Here is a 17575-nt window from a genome sequence, read left to right on the forward strand (position 1 = left end):
CAGGAGATGCTCATCCTTGCCTGATGAGCTGGATGTCCATGCTAATTCCTTCATGAAATCTTTATTGCTACGTGTTAAATTGGATATTGAACTGCTCCCTTTACTCCTCTCTAATGAAATGCTTTGATGAGTAATTGATACTGTGATTTTCCACTCCTGAACCTTGAACTTATATAAAAGTTATTTGATTTTAAATCAAACTCACTGGAGTGGCGTCAGTCAATGCGTGCCTTTTATTGTCTCAGTGGATGCGTGTGCTGTGTAGTCACTTAACACCTAAGCTTTCGGGTGCCTACCTGCTCGTGCAAGGCTACCCCCGGGGAACTGGTGTCTCCAGTTCCTACAGTTGTTCTTGAAAATGTTCCAGTTTTATCCCCCAATGTCTTTGAACACTGGTCAACACTGAGGAATAAATCCCTTCATTTTCTAACTACTAGGACTGGATTTAAAAACTCTGTTTTCTGAATTCAAAATGGCTAGAAGGGTTAGATGGGTAGGTTCATCCCCTAAATCCTTAAATGGAGATTGTGTTATCTTAACTTTTAGGACCCCGCATTTTGTACGTAACATCATTGAGGGGGGTTACAATGGGATGGTTAACACCAAAAATATCAACAGCTTACCTTTGGGCTTCTTTTATAGTCCCATGGATTCTGTAATGTAGCCAGGCCCTCAACGTCTAGCTGAAAATTACTTTGGTCCTAGGCAAGTAAGATGATGTATACTGACATCAAACCTGGTTGAGGTTTTGAGTGGCTTAGAAATTAATGACTGACTGCTAATGGAGAACCCCGTAAACCTACCTAGTGAAGTAGTCCAACATAACCTTATGCCCAATCAGGGGGAGCTTGTGAGTGAGAAGGTGTAGGAGCCTAGGATTCCGGGGATTGAGGGTATCACCAATGGGAAAGTGGTTTCCGAAGTTGGCTCTGAGTTAGTGCACCTCAATGGCTCGTCACTGGAAGGTGTTATCCCTCCTGTATCTGCTCTAACCCCTGCTGTATCCTTATTATGTCATGTCACCTCCTGGAACATTGCTGGAATAAAATAAAAAATTCATAATCCACTCTTGCAGGATTTTATTCAGTCCCAAGAACTGCTTTGTTTCCAGGAAACGTGGACTAAGGAAGCGGTCTATTTAAATGGGTATAAGACATATCACACCCGGCAATCGAGTCTGTGTGCGGGAGAGCTAAGGGAGGGCTGAGTGTTAACCTTTCCAATAATTTGAATTTAAAACTGGTTACAGAGCCTCTTAGAAATGTTTACTTTCAACTCCTAGTACTTGATTTGGACTCTGTTACCTCTATTGCCCTGGTTAATTTCTATAACAATATCCCCTCGGGTGAAGTATCAAATGTTATTAACATTATGTCTAAAGTTCTGTCCTGCCTGGTTAAAAGTAGAAGGAAAGGTGATGATTCTTTTGGCAGGCGATTTTAATTGTACTTTATGTACAAAGGCTGAAGATAACCGATGTGGAGTGTTATGGGAAGAGGGCTTGTGTCCATCTCATTTTAGTCATACTGCTCTGGGTGAACAACTAAATGAAGTACTTAACAATTTTGATCTTGGTTTTGCTAATAAATTATGTGTATTGCCATCTTCTTTCCCTCCAACATTTAATGGTAGGGGTTGCTGTTCTACTATTGATTATGTTCTTGCCACTAGTAATCACGCTCATAGAATCCATTCTTTCTAAGTCTCTGATAATTCACTAAGTGACCATTTTCCTCTCTGTCTGGCCATCTTACTGCCAACCAAGAACACTTTAAGAATAATAAAAGAGCCCGAGTTCGAGAGAACTTATCTATCGGTAGCACAAATGGTTATTCGCTACGATGGGCCATAGTTGATCAATCAGAAATACTTAAAACAGTAATTATTAATTGTAGATCAAAGTTTGCAATATGCTTGGGTGAACATACCGCTCCTGTAACCCTCCTTGCCTCTTTTTTAACTATTACAAATACAATAAGGAATTCTCTTATTAGGCAATGTAAAAATAACAGATCACAGGGAGGATGGTTTGATTCTAAATGCACCCAAGCCTATGCACTCTTAAAGAAAGAACTACATAAAAATCCAAGAAGTATCACTGAGGTGAGGAGACTTAGGAATTTATATAAACTAGCAGTCAGACACAGGAAGAACACGTTAAAACTAGAGGCCTGGGAAGCTCTGCATGTAGCATCTGTAAATAATTATAGTGCAGGCTTTTGGAAGGTCATTAGAACTCCTTTCCTAGCGGAAGAAACTGGCCCTAAAATAGAGATAGCCATTCCAGAAGCGGATTGGATTAGGCACTTTGCTTAGGTTTACGAGGGAGATGAATTATCAATTGCCCTTTGTCCCACTGTTGCCTATTCTAATTCAGGTGTCCCCATGGACATATTCAAGGCAAGCATTTCTCTGTGGGGGCCTCTTTTGGTCCAGGTGCTTAATGCAAGCTGTAATACTGGATTTGTATCTACCTGGATTTTTATCTACCTGGGTGGAGTCCATAATCGTGCCTATCTTCAAAGAAGGGGATAGACACGATCCGGGATGTTATAGACCTATCTTCCTGCTGGATTCTTTCACAAAGATAGCTGGGCGGATAATCTTGGAGCGTTTCCTGGATTGGGCTGATGAGAATTCCATTTTTTCTGATTTACAATATGGATTCCGGGCGGGCCTTAGAAAAGTAGAGCAAGGCTTAAATCTTTTAATGCTGGTGGGAAAGTACACAAGAGCTAAGAAAGGAAATCTGTTCCTGGCTTTTGTGGACCTCTCAGCCGCATTTGACTGAGTTGTCCACTCTAAATTGTGGAGCTTGCTAGGACACTTAGGGGTTGCTGTATATATTATTTATTTTCTTAAACGTTTTTATAGCGACGCGTCAGCTTGCGTTGCTATGGCCTGAAGGGTGAACGCACGGCTGCAATCCCTATTAGGAGTGGAGTCAGGCAAAGATGTGTCCTGGCTCCATTCCTTTTTAATCTGTATATAAATGGTTTGGAGGCGGCCTTGTACAAAGATAGCTTAGATTCCCCAAATGTATCTGGCCGCCCAATCCCAGCCCTTTTGTACGCAGACGATGCTGTGCTAATGTCTCGTACCCAAGTGGGTCTTAAGCGCGTGGTTGACAGTTTCACACTCTTCATGAAAGATCTTGCATTAAGGGTGAACTCCTCCAAAACATTCATTATGTGCTGTGGCAAGGGTTTTAAGATTAATAGGGCTGTTTTTATTGCAGGACAGAAGCTTGAGACAACCAAGCAATTTTCTTATCTAGGCATATTATTTGCACAGAATGAGTCCTGGGCCCAAGCTGTAGCAGCGAAGAAACTGGCAATGGCACGTTCTACTTCTGCCCTTATCACTTTTGCCAAAAAATTGGGTAAAAGACCTCCCGCTGAGTTGATTAAAATCTATAAGGTAAAATGTGTATCTGCTGCTACTTATGGGAGTGGGGTATGGGGCTTTGCCGACTCTACACTCATTCAGGTAGTTGAAAACTCTTTCTTAAAATATATTTTAGCTGTTCCAAACAGTACCTCAGGGTATATCTGCCATGCAGCATTATGCCTTCCATTCATATCTGACTTAATTAAGCTTGAGCCTGTGCTACTATAGCACAGGCTGTGGACAAAAGAGAAAACAAAGCTGAATAGGGACATTCTGTCGGATATTTTGAAATTGGAAGGAGTAATGAGGATCCCCTGGCTGAGATATGTGTTTAAGTTTTGTAAGGATCTCGGTAAACCAGAGCATTTCTCATATCCTCTTACTATCTCGGCTGTATCTAGAAAAGACCTGAGGAAAGAGGGCCTAACTCTGTTGGACACTTTAAGAATGTCAACAGAGATTTTAAAACCAACTGTCCAGCAACATCAATTGTTATTAACTACTTTTAATATTCAACCCTATTTGACTTTTGTTCCCGGCAATTATGACAGATTTTTATTAACCCGTTTTAGGCTGGGGATCTTTCATAGATTGGTTAGTTTTCCAGCCATTAATGACTGGTCGCGAGATCTCCAGCCTTGCTCCATGTGATGATGTGTCTCCCCAAACCACCAAACATGTTATTTTATTTTGTAAATTTTATGCCAACCTTAGGCGCAGGATTTTGGTGCCTTTCTAGAAACAGATGGGACTGTGTCAATATCCTCTAGCCTTGCTTTGTTTGCAATATTTGGATAATGAAAGAGGCGTTTCAATAATATCAGTTTTTAAAAAAAAAGGGGTATATTGGAGAAAAACCATGGTCATGTAGTTGCACTTTATGTATAGTGATGATGAATTGAGTGGAAGCTAATAATGAATTGTTGTACAAGTTTTTTATATGTTTCTTTTTATAACATGGGGATTTTATAATATGTAATGAAATGTGGTAAATTTTAATTGTATTTTATTTGTATGCTTTTATGACTGCTATTTAACAATCGAAAAAAGCTATTTTTGATTTGATTTGAGTTAAGCCCTACAAGAACTAAAGCGAACACTGAGAATTCTCCCCATGACTCAAAGGAGGGTGGTGCAGATATAGGCACAGATGTAGATGCTGCCAGAAATTTAGAGGGAGTCATTGACGACCAAACTGGTATAGATATGACAAATAAAAAAGAAGGAAAAATAGTCACCCCTAAAAGAGCAAGTCAGCACCAAAATACCACAAGCACACAAGGGAAAAAAGAAGACACTTTTAGAGCTGGACGAGAGGAATTTTCACCTGATGTGATCAGGGAGAAATGTTACTCTCTCACCGATGAATCAGATCCCTCTGGGCAAGATGACGTATCATCGAATAGCAGCGAAGGGGACCTGGAAACGGATGACTCCACATCTGGGGGCCATCTACAACCAATCCCAGAGGAAAAAAGCTCAGGTCACAAAAGGAAAGAAGGTCAGAGATGGCAAGTGGGGAGACAACTCAAGTGGGACTATTCAGACATGCGAGCAATATGGACCGAAGAGGAGATGGAGAGTGAAAGTGAGACAGCAAATGACTTGACTGAGTCATCACTATCTACAATATTAAGCTAAAATCAACAGCTACAGGAGGAAATAAGGGCAGACGGTCGCAGGCCTAGAATTGTCAATAAAAAAGTAGGAATCAGGAAAATAAATAAAAAATGTGGGGACTTTGCGGAAATACTGACAATGGTGGAAACTCGGACAGAGGTCCTAGAAGGGGTAGTCAAGACATTAAAAGAGTAGAATGCAGCACAAAATGGAACTCTGCCTGACGTTATGCTCAAGCTTGAGGAGCAAGAAAACAGACATCGGGGAAATAACCTGCAATTTTTGGGGATATCAGAGGGGGTGGAAGGTAGTAACCCGAGGCTTTAGATCGTGAACATGTTGAAGAATACCTTCCCGGATCAAATCCAACTGTACTGGAACAAAGAGATACAAAGAGCCCACCGAGTACCCCTAGTGATGAGGGAGCAGTCCCAAGATCGACTAAGAGCTTTTTTAGTGTTTTTTGTCAATTTTTTATTACGCCAACTGGTTTACGATCAAGCCCGACCTAATTCCCCAAAAACGCATGATGGAGCCTCCTTTTTCGCTAAACTGGACTTCGCCCACGTGACCGTGGAACCGTGGAACGACGGTGGAGGCTCAGAAAATTGATAACACCTTTTCAAAAAGAAGGGGCTGAGGTGTTCTTGCAGAACCCGGCCAGACTCAAAGTAAAATATAGGGGTACCACCCGAGTTTTTACTTATGAAATTCTAGCCCAGGGGCACTTAAACGAGATTATTAAATCAGGTAAAGGTGCGGAAAGTACGAATATTAGCACAGGTGGTCACTAGGGCGCTGTAGCCAAAGTTAAGAGAAGGGACGAAAAAGCTGCATGACTTTTTATTTGTGGTTTTGTATTTTGACACGGGGGTGGCGGGGCAGGTCATCAAATGTACATCACTCAGGCCCTGCCTGATTGCCTAGGTTTGTGGGGAGGGAGGGGGGAGTGAAGCTCAGGGATAGGGGGGTAAGGGGGATGGGATGGAAGGGGAAGACACAAGTGTGATGAGGAAAAGTCACTTGGGTTAGAGGGGACACTGTTAGAGAGAACATGAAACAAATTGGGCTCTATTGTAAGGTACCAACATTAATATTTATAAATGAATAAGCTAAGGATTAAAAAAATAATCCACATTTTGTAAAGCGCACAATCACCCTTAAGGGTCTCTAGGCGCTGGGGGCCATTGGGAAGATTATGCAAGCTATTGCCCAGAGTCACATGGTGCTGGGCTAATCTGCCTCTGGTGCCGGGGATCGAACAGTGATTCAGTCAGTCGCCCTAGCCGCGGCGCCACACCTCTCGCTTAGGATTGGATCAATAAATATCTGTGGTTTGAATGATAGCAAGAAAAGGCAAATGGTTTCCCAAGGGCTGAGATTGCTACAAGCCGATATTGTCTGTCTTCAAGAGACTCATGTGGAAGGAAGCCAAAAAGATTTATTAAAGCATTTGAGGTATAGCATTATCAGAGCAACGTCGGAGGGTACACGTAGAAGGGGAGTTGCAATCTTAGGTCGAAATAAAAATGTGCAGTTTTCAACAGTTAAGGTAGATACAGCAGGTTGGTGGGTCATAGCCAGATGTAATACTGTAGACTCTCATAAATTTACGTTATGCTCCCTATACGGGAGCAATATTGATGACCCAACTTTATTGGGGTGGATTTATCGTGCACTGGGATTTACCCTAAGTGCTGTGTGGTGACTTTAACATTAATCTTTATAGTGACTGGAAAGTGGGGGGACCATACACTGGCAGAAAGCCAGAAGTTTACCAGGCTCTATGTAATTTGTGTCAGGTGCACAGGCTGTGCGACGTCTGGGAGAACAAAGACTGTAAGACAACGGGTACACATACTATTTCGCACCCCATAGGAAACATGTGAGACTGGACTATTTTTTTGTTTCTTATGCGATCAGACAGAAAAGCACAATTGATATCTCTCAGACCATAATCCATTAGTGTTGGAGATACAAGGTGTTGAGGATCAAGTAAAATGGAGCTCATCCTGGACATTTGAAAGAGCTTTATTAGATGATGAAGCCTACCTTGAACATATAAGGAAGTGGATCCCAGAGTTCTTGGAAAAGAACCTCGGATCGGCTACTCTGAGTATGGTATGGGATGCATTAAAACCTGGGGTGAGAGGGGAAACAATGCAATGCGCATGGAGGAAAAATAAAATTGAAAAGGTTGAACTACAGAACTTTGTATACAATATTTATGATGTCTCCTTCCTTCTTTCTGAGCAGTAAATAGTACCCAGAAATGCTGCGATCGCTGTATATGTTTAAGCCTAGCTACATTTTTAACTTTTTGACAAATTACATTATTTTCTATTGTGTACTTATGTTATGCAAAAGTGTTTTCCTAAATACAATGGATGGTCAAGCAATGATATTTGCGTCTCTTCTAATAATGATCTAGTTCTTATCATTTTAAATGTTTGTACTCAGTGTTGTAAATAGTGTGTGTGTACCTTGTAGCCCTGAAGAAGTCCGATTGAGGATGAAATGCATTGGTGGACATGAATAAAGAATAACTTTTAACATCGCAATTTCTGATCGACTTTTTTCATTTGGAAAAACAACGGTTTACTGTAAACCATTTGCACTGTGGATATGGTCTAATTAATGACATGTACATGCACTTAAACCTTTGGAAGTGTGCAGGGCTATTTTGCTTATGGTGTCTTAGAGTGATCAAGGAATTGTGTCCCAAGCCCACTTGCACCTTATCTTGCTGAATATTACTACTTGAGATGTTAGGACTGGTGCAGGCACTAATGCTTTGATCCCCATTTTTGTGTGCTATACCCACGATGAGGAGGGTCTGCGAACCAATCCTACAAAAGTTCCTATAGAGAACTAGCTGGTTGAAATTAGACACAGACCAGACAGTTGTAGGAGTTAGATAAAAAATAGCATGGCTCCTTATAAAAACAGTGGCAATGACCACAGACAATGTAAATAAGAAACAACCTCGCAGGCAAGGAAAAAAACAAAGCCTCAAGGTAAACAGGAAAAAACTCTTCCAGAAGACGTCTGACAACAGTCAGATAATAGTATTCAAACCGGAAAGTGTAAAAGAACCCGTAGACTAAAAAGGCTAAAGACACAACGAAAGCCATGCAACCCACCTTCTTTAGCACAGTAAAGAAATCTCTGAAGGAACCTAACCTAAAAACTCCAGATAAGAAGGGCTTCCAGCATCCATTCTCATTAAATCAAAATGAAAAACTCATTCATTGCAAGGTCTGGAATTAGCCAAAATGACCATCTGAAGCTTCACAGAATGTATAGTGTCTGTTGAAACGGAAGATAACAATTAGCAGATATGAATCTGTCATAAAAACGGAACAAATATGTCCAGATCTATATCACTGCGTTCCACGCATACATATAGATCTGTATCCAAACTTACAGAGAGATGCAATCACATCTCACAATAATTGTGTTTTCTTTTATAGCAGAAACATAACTCTGCATGTGTAACCACATATGCAACACACTTATGTATTCTTTATATATACACACATGGATGAAAATAATTTAAAGATCAGCCCCAAAGTACCATACAATGCCATGGAATAAATTCCTGTGTGCAGGTAAGTGAACTCAACACATCAAAGCTGGCATGATCCCCTAACTGGGAAACATAAACTAAAATTCTTCCCACGCAAAACCTATCCGTGCACCACCTGAATTCAATGAAAAGTGCACTCCGCTAAATTAGCGAACAGGAGTGCATTAGACAAACCAGAGACAAAATGACCCTAAAATGAAAATTTGCAAACAACAAGTATACATTCTATATATGAAGTCTTAAAATAGGCACAAGTAATATGTCTCTATAGGTAATACAGCAAGCACAGTAATGCATACCAGCATCACCAAACTGCTTCAAAAGAAGCATGTAAAAGCGTAATCTTCCTAACCGAAATACACATCACTTGTAATGACCTCTTTAAGCATGCAGCCCTTCATTCAGAGGAAAAGAGAAAAAAAGAAAAAGCATACCTCAGGTATCCTTATACCACTTAAACTGTTAAAGACAGTATTGAAATAATAACACCTGCACCCGCAGAAACACAACCAGGTGTAATAAAAAAAGTGACATGTCAATGCCCTAAACAAGTCAGGCCCTTTGAGAAAGAAAGAATCCATTATGACCTATAGCACTCAAGTATAGTGTAAAATTTTAAGAACATATAACAGAGAAGGAGTCATTAGGGCTCAGTATTACTTCTCCTATCTCAGAAGTGTTTCAATGCTGAATCTGCTTGAGCCTCAAAAAGTTGGCCACCATCAAATGCCATATTGACTACAGTCACCTGTACAGCCTCTGAAAAACCTGAAGCTCTTAAGAGCGCATGACACCGGACCGCCACCGAAGATGTCATGGACCTACCTACTGAATCAGTAGTATCTGTGCCACATCTGATTATCAGCTGATGTGGCTGTTGTCCATCTCTAATCAGGTTTTCAACATCAGAACTGAAGTTATTCAGAAGCGATGGCAACATGGTCTGCAAGGTATCCCAAAAAAGGTGGGAAAACCTCCCAAGAACAGAAGACGTGTTGGTGGATCTTAAAGCAGAACTAGCGGACGTGAAGATGTGTCTGCCACATGCATCTTGACTACTAGTTTCCTTATTTAATGGAGCCTTGGGTGCAGAATCCACATCCCCTGAGGCTGTAGCAGCTTGAACTACCAGACAAACTGGGTCTCCTGGAAGGTGCCTATGCGATATAGCACGGTCCACTAAGACCCCTGCAGAAGGCTTGGCCATGTTCCTAACAATATGTTAAACAGGGCCTCACTGTATGGAAGAACACATTCTTCTCCTGACTGTAAAGGACATCGATCAGAGGATCAGTGGACGTGTCCACCGTAGGCAGTGACAAGTCCAAAACTGCTGCCACCCTCTTCAACACATCTGTGAAGGAGGCCCTTGCCTCAGTAGTAAGACTAGGAGGGGAAATTAGCCAGAGGCTGGAGAGGACTCCAGCCCTCTAGCCTCATCAAGAGCAGATATCCAACTCTCCTACACTTGAGATGGAAAAACTTCAAAAATGGGCTGAAAGAGCCCAGACACACCGAAATCTCACTCTGAGAAGGATGTGAAAATGCCACATTTCCCCCACTTTGCTCTACAGACTCCACACCCGACGTATATCGACTTCGGGAAAAAGATGCTTCAACATCAATAGGAGGAAGAGCAGAGACTTCGATCAGTGGCACTGGCATGAATGTCGAAGTCGGCTGATTGATAATGGATGCCAAAGGTGGAGTCCCTAAAGGGCTGTGCACCGGCGCATTAACCGAGTCAGCTGGTGCGGACCTAAATATTAAAATGATCTAACTGCCATGGAGGACGGACCCACCGGAGGACGGACCCACCTGCGTAGTTCCACTCACCTCCATGGGGGGAGGACCAAAGATGAGGTGTAGAGAGTTATAATAGTCCCTCATCTGGGCAATTGATGCCCCAGTACCCGTAAAGACTGGGAGACACGGGGCAGAGTAGTGAATAGCCTTTTCAACCAGTGAGTGGGAGGAGCCGTGGGAGACAGTCGCCATGCAGCATAGTCGGGGGTCAATCAATCAATCAATCAGGCATTTGTAGATCGCGACTACTCACCCGTAAGGGTCTGAAGGCGCTGCGACTTCAAATGCCTGCACTTACCCTTGGACGTTTCTGATGTGTGATGTCCTGGAAAACAGCTCAGGTTCCTAAAACGTCTTCGTGAACTGACCTATGCAGAAGAAGAACAAGGCCACAATGTCTCTGAGGACCACGACAGATATGCCACAAACAACTTCATACAGTGTTCCTTGAGCGCCTTTGGCTTCAGCCATTGGCAGGAGCCGCAATACTCAGAGTTGTGTTGTTCCCGCAAACACCACTTACAATTGATTTGCGGGGCTGTAACTGACATCTGTTGAGTACAGGTCCCACGCGGCTTAAAGCCTGACGACATTGAGGAAGGGCATACTGTTCCCACAGACAAAAGCTGTCAAAAAAGGTCAGAAAACAAAAGGTCTGAGGAACTGCTTCTCCTGGTTCTGCGTAGCAGCACGAAAAAGATGAAACTGGCATTTGCGAGCCGGATGGGACTTATATGCCTCCGCTGACATCACAACTGAAGTCAATGTCATCATTGAGCCACACTGTGCCATCCCCTGGCATGCAGAGATACTGCCAAAAAATTCCTGGATCCAGTCTGACGCCTGGGTAGAATTCAAAAGTTAAGGAATCTGCTGCTAAATGTCTCTATCAGATAATCTCCATTCCTTATGAAGGGCAGAATCTCTTGCAATGTGACCATGCGAAAACTTTGGTTTTTAATATATTTGTTTAATTCTCTTAAATCCAATATCTGTAGCCACTCTCCTGATTTCTTTGGTATGAGAAAGAACTTCAAATAAAATCCTTCGTAGGTCTCTCCTTCGGCACCTCTCTATTGACTTCTGTAGGAGGCTGGCTTAGTATATGGTGCACGCTTATTTAAGTGAAGCACCCTGCACTAATCCAGGCAACCCACATGGTGAGTTTAGTGGTCTTAGACAACCACAGAAAGCTCTCCAAGTGTTAGCTGTGGAGAGCAGCCTCCAGGCTTAGTCCTGAAGGAGTGTAAAGCATCTTGTTTTACCAATACTAATCATATAGTATAAGTTAAGTGAAAAAGAACCACACAGTGTAGATATAGAAATATGTATTGATTATAAACACTCACTAACACATTGGTTTATCTCCTACCCGGAGATATAATCACAATACAAACAATACTTTAATAGTAGAACAGGTAAGTAGCACAAATACACAGTGGTCTCCAGGCAGAGACTAAACCATATACTAATAAAGTTGAATGCGAACCGCGTCCAAAGTCAGGACTGGACCCAGGAGACTTAGAAGAGCTAGGGACTCAAGGAACCACCCAAGGTAAGTACCCAGGAACCCCATGGAGGCCATGTGCAGTCTGGAAACACAACCGCGTACTCAAAACTAGTCAATGGGGATGTCGCAGTTACAGTTTTCAAGAAGAATGACCCTTCACAGAGGACCCAGAAGAAACCCAGTGGACGATGAAAGTTTGGAGAGTCACCCCACTGAGGAAAACCCCAGGAACCAGGATCCTTACATCATGTAAGAGCAGGAGCCATTGATGTGCTGTCCCACGTCAGGAGTCGAGAGTCAGGGGGTCAGTGTCCAGCAGGAGCACCAACAATCCTTGGCAGCAGCAACAGAAAAGGAAAAAGAAGTTACAATGTCAGTACCAGCATGGTCCAAGGGACTCACCAAGTGCATGCAAGTCAGAGCAGGCCAGAGTAAGGAGGAGAGCCCACTGGAGCCAAAGAAGACCCTCAAGAGGACCCACAGACCGAAAGCACAGGAGTCGCAAGAGGACCTCGAGCAACTCCCCAAGAATGCAGGCCCACGGTGCAGAGGATGCAGTGAGGATGAAGATCTTCGTAGCAGGAGATGCTGGAGGCTGGAGCTTCACTGGAACCCGAAGATCTCTGGGGAAGACCAACAAGCCTTGGCAACAGCATGTCAATGCAGTGCATAGGAATACTGCTCCAGCGGTTCTGACAAGGAATATTGACTTCAAACTTGCCTTAAAGACATGGCAGGCCTCAAAGTAGTTGCAGAACTACCACCTGAGTTGCTGAACCTCTCAGAGTCTGTGGGAGCACCGGAGCAGCAGACAGGTCAGCTTCATTGAGGTGCCTGCAGATGCAGGGGAGTGACTCCTTCACTCCAAGGGAGATTCCTTTGGGTGTCTTTGATGCCCACAGGCCTGGAGAAGCACCTGGATGGAGCACAGGCACAGACCACGCAGAAGACTGGCAGGACGACAAGACCAGGAGCAGCAGGAGTCTTCCAGATGCTGTCTTGGTTCCCAATGCGAAGTCCAATGAAGTTCAAAGTGCCCAGATGGTTAAAGATGAAGTGGTTTCAGATCTGAATCTTGTCCCACAACAAATCCGAAGAGCCACCCACAGGAACGCCCTTAAATACCTAAAGGAAAGGGTTGGGATGATATAGGGGTCCAACATGTTTGATTCCAAACATGACCGGTTTTGATGCAGCCAATATATAATTAGACATCTCGTAATTGACTTGATGTCCACTATATGTATAAAATGGCTGAACGCGCTTACAGACGTGAGAATCAACTCCCAGGTTTGTTGGGGTTGTCCTGCTCATGGACGGCACCCTCACCCTTATTACCAAGCATCCTGCCGTCAGGATTGAAAGGCCTACCTTAGGGGTGACTATTAGGGTTTAAGTGTAGTGACCTCAGTTATAAGGAAACTTATATCCGTGATGAGTGGTGCTAGCACCAGCTCACACAGGCTGCAATGGCAGGTCTGTAATCGAGTGGTCTCTCATGGGTGGCATAATATATGCTGCAGCCCCTGGGAGAACCCTGGTGTACCTATGCCCTGGGTACTTTAGTACCATATACTAGGGACTTCGAACGGTACACCAGTAGCCAATTAGGAAGGTACCAAAGTACTTACCATAGTCGAATTTAGGGAGTGAGCACAGTGACTGGGGTCCTTATTAGCAGGATCCCAGTCAGACTAATCAGAAAAACTGAATGACACAGGCAAAAAGTGGGGGTAACCATAAAAGCCGATCCTACTTCCCTACAACTTCTTTTTCAACAATGTTGATATTTCCTTTCGTTATTCTCTTATATGATTGTGTCTTTCCTTTATTGGTAGGATATTTGGCGGTTCTTCCACAAAATGACCCTGCCTTGCAATGTCCAATACCCATTTGTCTGTTGTAACTTGCTGCCTATTCTTGTAAAAAACGACATCCTTTCCCTGACTGGCAGCTTAATATTGGGGATTGCTACTTCCATAAAGTCAAGATCTACCACTTTAGCCCTCATATTTGGAAGGCTGATTTACTCTTCTTGCTCTGCTTTGGTTTTGACCTGTAGCCTTGTCCTTTCTGCCTCTTTTGTCTATTTTGCTATCCCTACAAACTGTACTGTCCTTTTTGCCCGTATGTTGCATTTTGTCTGTGGTGACGAAAAAAAGGATCCCTGCTGCCCTTGCCAAAAGTACTGTCTCTTATGACCTCTATACAGCTGTCTTCCTTGAAACATACCAAGTGAACATGCTGCCTCAATGTCCACCTTTATTGCCTTCATTGCCTCATCTGACTTGTTTACTGTCAAATAGCATATCCATCACCCATGCCTTAATGTCTGGTCTGAAAGTTGTACTTTTCAACCAGCTGGATCTTCGCATGACTGTGGCATTTCCTACTTGCCTAAATGCATAAGTTGATGCATCCATGGGCGCATCTATCAATGATGCTGATGCTTGCTCCCCATCCTTTAATATCGCCTTCGCTTTCTCCTTGCCTTTCTCAGGCAACTTCTCTATGAGAGGAGCCACGTTACTCCACAACTGCCTGTCATATGGAGCCACCCATGCAGTAGAATGTGCACATTTTCTTGCATCAACCACCAGCGCATTGAGTCTCTTCCCAATTACGTCCCATTTCCTGCCTTTCCTTGTCTGTGAGTGCAGTGCATGGCGCTGATGGGTTTCTTGGCCTTTCTTGTGTGGTTGCTAAAATGAATGACTCAGTATGCACCTGATTCAGAATCCTGCTGTGTCCTCAGTGGCCTTGCACTTGGAGAGATTTACCAAATAAATTGCTGGATTCTGCATCATCAAACCTTCTTTCCACAGAAAGTGTAGTATAGGAATTGATTGTGTGCCTCTGTGTGTTTTTCCTTAAAATCAAACAAAAAACACGATTTTTCTGCACTAGACATTGACAGACTAAAATGTTCATTAGCTTTTTCTATCAGTGGATGAAATCTCCCGATATCTTCTGGGGGAGAATATGGCGCAGAAGCTCTAGACTGGCATCCTTTGGGGCGATGAACTGATTCCACTCTGAATTATTATTCGGTCTTAAAGGCCAGCTATGTGTGTCTCCATCTTTAGCCCCTTTACTGTCATCATCCCCTGTGCTACTAAATGGTGAACCTGGTTGATCCTCCTGTTTACCATCATCATCATCATCATCATCCGGTAGTCTCTCATTCAGATTTCCATTGCTAGATTGATGCTCCCTCCGGCTTTCCTTATCACCTTCTTGACATTTTTATGGCTGCAAGGTTGGTGGTTGTGGGGTTGTAGTGTCTTCTTGCCCCTTCTATTGTCTCTGGGGTAGAAGCCTCTTATAAATGTCTAACATCATATTATGCAATGATGTAAACATATGTAAAGGCACTTGTATTAATTTGTTAGAGGCATGATCTTGTTTTACTCTCCCCCTTTGATAATTATCATATTCAACATCATCATCTTCATCATCAATGATCTCTCCTCATCACCGTTGTCACTAAAGGATAGCTCTATGGGATCCAAATCAGGTACTATATTTCCCTGACAATTTTGTGGTGAAGGGTGTGCTCACCAGTTGCCCTTAAAAAATGTATGTGGTGGTCTTGGTTGCAATGGTGACACAGACATGGTTTCCAGTATTGGTCCCCCCATCTCTTCCTGCATCTCATTTAATTTCTTTTGCCACGTATTTGGTGTTGCCAATGCTTGGTTGCATATTATATTTATTTTTGCCAATGCTTATTTGTTTTGGCTCCTTTCATCTGTTGACGGCAAAACTGACTTTTGCTTGTCTATGCTATGATTTCTCTTGTTGTTTGTTGAAGAGATTGCCTCCTTGCAGACAGTGTCTCTTTGTGTCCCGGCGATTTCTTCATAGTCTATGGCAACATTGTTGCCATGCTAATGAATGGCGTTTCCCTTGACAACGGCATTTCCCTCACCAATAACAGCTCCTTCACTGATGCCACACTTATAGACAACAAACCTATTCTTGTTCTTTGCTTAGCATAGCCTTAAGGTCTTGAATTAGAGATATTAGTAGGTGTGCCATCTCTCTAGGAACATCTAAGATATGGCTGACAGTACTGCTGCTCGTCTTCATAGTCCTCTTACTGTTGGCACTTTATATGCAGTTCAGATGGACTTTGAGCAACTCCATCATCATCTCTGTCCTCTTGTAGGTCCAAAATGTGCGGAGGAAGCAACAGGGAAATCTTGCTAAATGCAGACACATCCGGATGCGGAAATGTCTTCTACATCCTAGTAATGTTTAGCATCGTTGACGGTGGCGTAGACGGTGTCATAACAACCGATGATGGAATGTCTGATGTCGACTGAGCCATCACCGTCAGTGTTGTCGTTGACGGTGTTGTCGTTGACGGGATACTCGTCGATGGTACAGTCCACGACGGTATGGTCATCGATGGTGCCTTCACTGACTGTGCCTTTGTCCACATGATAGACGATGATAGGAGAGACGTCGATGATGATGGTGTCAGCGAGATTCTCATTGACAGTATGGGGCAAGAGATGGACATTGTCATTGTTGTTCCTGTCGGCAACAGAGGCAACGATGTCACACTGGTACTTGTAGTTGTTGACGATATAGGGGTCGGTGTCGACGATAATGTAGTCGATGAGGATTTCTTGTCTATGTGCCTCACAGAATCTGAGGAAGAGGCTCTTATCATGTGGCCCATAGGGACATTGTCATTTTTTACTAACTTAGCATAAGCACGTTGCAGCTTGCCTGCTGCTTTTGCACACGTTACTACACGTCTTTATTTTTGCAATATTGTAATGACTGCTTTCACTTGAGAACTCATCGCTGTTTTCAGACTCTGCATGTTCCTGGGATTTTGACTGAAAATTATGTGCAAGGTTGAACAACAATGTGTTATTTTGTTCTGGCCAGAACTTAGCCCTTGGACAAAACATACCGACGTAGCAGTTTTTTGGACAACGTACTTTGGGTTTTAGTGGGGTATACGAATAGGTGGGACACTCTTGTAGAGCGACCTTTCCAGGGAGAAAAGTGAGACAGCACCTATGCTGTAGATCTACCGTCTCTAGGCTAAGGTATGGGGTCTGCTGAGAAAGCCCTGAGATCTTCTGAAATATAATAATACTGCTCCGTAGCAAGGGGGGGGAGGTTAGGCTCTAATGTCTTTCCATGATGAAATCTCCCTTCATGATTTATGGACTAGCTACTATGCTTACTATATTTGTACTATGCATTTTCCTGCATGTTGCGGCACGTACACTGCATGTTAGGGCACTTTAGCTAAAATAAATATTTTAAACTGTTTCGTGTCTTTGTCAGATCTTATTGTGGACAAATACAAGAGTGCAAGCAAAGGGTGTGTCTTGTTACTGCGATTCATGAGAGATCTGGGAGTGTTGTGTTCTGGGGTGTCTAATCATTTGCTTCTCTGTGAGTGAGTAGGAGAGCAGGTGAGACACTGTAGCTAGTCGGTCCAGGGCTCATGGGCACTAAGGTGATTGGAAGACCCAGTCCCTATGCATTAAGGTCCCATAATCCTGCGCATAGTTCTGTGTTTGTGCAGAATCCATGCAACACTCTATGATGGTCCTTTACCTTCCTCACAGGAGTGGAGGAAACTTTAAGATGTTTCTCCTTTTTAGAGCTCTTGCTCTCCTGGGAGGGTT

At 43.1% G+C, this 17575-nt stretch overlaps 1 protein-coding gene across 1 annotated transcript in view; it reads right to left on the reverse strand.

The window, feature by feature from the left end:
* DNAH10 (dynein axonemal heavy chain 10) overlaps positions 1 to 17575 on the reverse strand; it is a 1963751-nt gene that overhangs the window by 116653 nt on the left and 1829523 nt on the right. The window lies entirely within an intron of this gene.

This window comes from Lissotriton vulgaris, chromosome 11 (assembly GCF_964263255.1).
Source record: "Lissotriton vulgaris chromosome 11, aLisVul1.2, whole genome shotgun sequence".
Taxonomy (NCBI): Eukaryota; Metazoa; Chordata; class Amphibia; order Caudata; family Salamandridae; genus Lissotriton; species Lissotriton vulgaris.